The sequence below is a fragment of the Microtus ochrogaster genome, chromosome 10 (assembly GCF_000317375.1).
Source record: "Microtus ochrogaster isolate Prairie Vole_2 chromosome 10, MicOch1.0, whole genome shotgun sequence".
NCBI lineage: Eukaryota > Metazoa > Chordata > Mammalia > Rodentia > Cricetidae > Microtus > Microtus ochrogaster.
Genome location: NC_022016.1, coordinates 72,575,508 through 72,579,045, shown reverse-complemented (window position 1 = coordinate 72,579,045; position 3,538 = coordinate 72,575,508).

Genomic DNA, 3,538 nt, shown 5'->3' with positions numbered 1-3,538 from the left:
CTGAACTCATGAAATGTCACCCATCCTCAGAGGTAAGTCTTCTCCAAAATGTTCCTTCTAGAAGGCAAGCCCTCAGAAACGCCTTGTCCATGGTGAAGACAACAAGTCAGATGAATCTCATTCATTTTGCTCACTCTCTTGCATCTTATTTGCCAGGTCCCTGAGGGTTTCTGGCACACAGAAATATTGGGGAGATTCCTTTTTGCCCCTCTGATTCCTAATTCTGCCTGCTCACCACTCTTCATGAGATTTAAGAGGTGGGTTAACCAAGCTCATGAAGCCCCAGGTCCTCACAGAAGCTCTTGACCCAGGGTCACCCCTTCCACTCTGCCCCTGCAAACCTGCAGTAGCTTTACCAAGCAGCTTCTCTTTAAAGTCATTTACACTGTGACCTGTTGAGATGATATCCAGAGCGCCCTCATGACGTGCTCCCCAGGAGAAAATGAGGAGGAGCAGGAAATGACCACATGGGCAAAGAGGAGACCCATGTTCTGGCCCCTGCCTTGCCACACACTCAGGCAGGCATGTAGCAGGCAGGCAATTCCTTAGTGCAGAAATGAGGTCTGAGCAACACCGGACTTAACCTGCACAGGCCAAGACTCCAAAGACAGGTCTGCTTGTGTGTGGAATATTTGAAAGGCTGTCAAGGAGTGTGTGTGTGTGTGTGTGTGTGTGTGTGTGTGTGTGTGTGTTGTGTGTATGGTATAGGGGGCTATCTGTGTGTATGTGTGGTATAGGGGGTGTATATGTTGGGGTGTGATATGTGCTTGGTGGTGGGTGTGGTGTGTTTTATGTGTGGTATGTTGTATGTATGGTGTGAGGTGTGTGTGTGTGTGATGGAGTGTGATATGTGCTTGGTGGTGGTGGTGTGTGTGTGTGTGTGTGTATGTGTATGAAGGAGTAGGGTGTATGTGGTCTCTGTATGTGTATGGTCTGTTTTGCCTCTCTCTGTGTATATTTGCTTATTCACCTAAAGTAGGAGCTATGCTCAGCAGAGAAACACGGTCTTCAGTGTCAATCCTACCATTCTCTTACTTTAACGTCAACAAATCGCTGGGCATCTACACCCCAGTTCCTCAAGTGAATCTGCAAATCCAGGTTTCTGCAGTGAGTGTTTAACCATCCCTTGCTCTGTGATCTTACACCCTAAACACTCTCTGGAGCCCCTCCTTTCTTCACTGTGTCCTTAGCACTATAGCGAACAGGAAAGCACAGGACCAAACATGCTGCTTGATCCTGGGAAAGTTGCTTCTCCATGTCTCTGTTTCTCCTCTGTAAAAAGTGTCTGTTTAGCTGACTCGCTACCACAAAGGAATCTAAAGTACTAGCAAGGCCCATTGTTAAGTAGGAAAAAAAAATTGGGCTTGCTTTCATAGGAGTGACCTTTGTGGGGAAAAAAAAGAAAAGAAAAGAAACTATATTCCTTATTCTTTCAGTTTCACGTGTGTGTACATAAAATGGAGTTTGGTTATATTCATCCATATTTTCCTCTCTTACCCTTTTCCAACTCCTCCACAAGTTGTGTGTGTGTGTGTGTGTGTGTGTGTGTGTGTGTGAGAGAGAGAGAGAGAGAGAGAGAGAGAGAGAGAGAGAGAGAGAGAGACTGCTGTGGTGTTTAATTACGGTTTTCAGCATGAGTGGAAGGGGATTATTTACTTAAGCGAAGGCAGCTTTAAAAATACTGAAAGTAAAGTCTTAACGAAGCAGCAAAAATCAACCTGACCTCAGGTGAAAGGGCAGTGTACCTGAGACCAGAGCTCCAGCCCTGTCTCATGACTCTCTTCTGTGGTGGTCCTAAATAATTAGCTACCCTTACTGTCTCCACTTGGTTCTTAGTGAAATGAAGGGGTGCGCACTCCCCACGGGCCTTCTAGTTCTTACATTCTGTAGGTCCCAGGATCTCTGCCCTTTGCACCTGTTCCTGCTGGGGCTGAACCACTTGTGTCTCAACCATTTTTTATGACCAGGGAAATATTATTTCCCTAGGGTATTTCTCTGAATCATATAGACACACGCCTTCCTACTCTGAGCTATCCTTAGTTTGTCTTGCTGTCTCCCTACCCACCACACTGGGCCATTTCTAGAGGGCACAGCATGGAAGGATTAATATAAAATGTTAAGAGTTAAGAAGGCAGATGGGGTCCATTTTGAACTCTGCCCCCTACTATTTTGTTGATGTTGGAAAAGGAGCCTCTAAGTCTCGATTGTTTATTCGAAAAAGAGACAGCAGCATCTGAATCACGTGGCTGTGAGGATGAATATTCATCCAGTTGCTGCAACAGAAACAGGAAAGGGCTGGAAGTTTGCCTGTCTTTCCGGAAACGTAAGGTGTGACCGAAAGGAAGAAGGAAACACAGTGTTGGTGGAGTGCCTGCGATGGGGGCGATCCGCCTGGAAATGCCAGACTCCATGGACCAAACCTGCTCTATGGATAAACACAAAGGTACTAAAGGTTGCACCACCTCCCTGGAAGCCAGGACTGATGGGAGCCACTAGTTGTTCTCATTGCATTGGGCGGAGCCTGTTCCACCCACAAACGGGGAGGTCTCTATGACCAGCCTTCCTCAACCCGCAGAAAGGAGGAGCTGGGGATCCGGTGCCAAACTCCCTCAGCTGTGATCGCACCCCGGATAAAGACACGGCTACAAAAGCAGTCTGCATGTCCCTTCTAAAGTCAAGTACCCCGGACTGAGAAACCCAGAATGAGGACAACTAAAGCTTCTCGGCTTCCTCATCCTCCCTCCTAGGCAGTTTGGCGGGACACAGGCTTAGGACAGAGTGGTCTGGGTCAGGGGAGGAGCCCCGCCGCCCAGGGATCCCTACGGCTCTCCTGGCGGGGTGGGGGATATCTCTCCCCCCCCCCCGTTAAGAAAGCCAAGGCATCAGGAGCTACCCCCCGCTTGGGGTCCTTTGCACAATAAGCGCCACCCTAGGCTGTTACAGGAGAAAAGGAAAAGTCAGACGACGCTCCTGGGGGACTATGTGTTTGTTGGAATTGCCACTAGAGAAATTAGTACTTTCCCCGCGGCCTCAGAAACGGCCCTGTCTCCGCCCCATTCCTTCTTCTTTTGCAGCTTTGGGTCCACCCTCGCTCACAATCCAACGGGTACAGGTACCTGTCACACGCAAAGCTAGCCAGTCCAGTTCCTCTATCCACCCTCACCTATGTTGGGGGCTGCAGACCCCTAGCCCCTTGACGTTCTTTGCCTGCCTCAGGCCCTTTGCCTGCTCGAGTGAACGGAGTAAACAATTTGTTTTCCTGTGCCTGCCGCTGCTCTGAGCACGAGACCCTCAGGAGTTCCTGATGGGAGGGGAGTGGTTCCTGATGGGTTTGACAGCTGAAAATCCCAGGGGCTGAGGCGTGGCTATCAGTTAAGTCCCCATATCAGCTTCTCTGGAGCACAATAAAGTTGGCCTTCTTGTACCAAGGATGACCCATGTTCCCGTGTCTCTGTCTGCGTGCATGTGTGTTTAAATCTCCAGTCTCTTTCCTGGCTCACCTATCCAGAGCGCCCTCATGACGTGCTCCCCAGGAGAA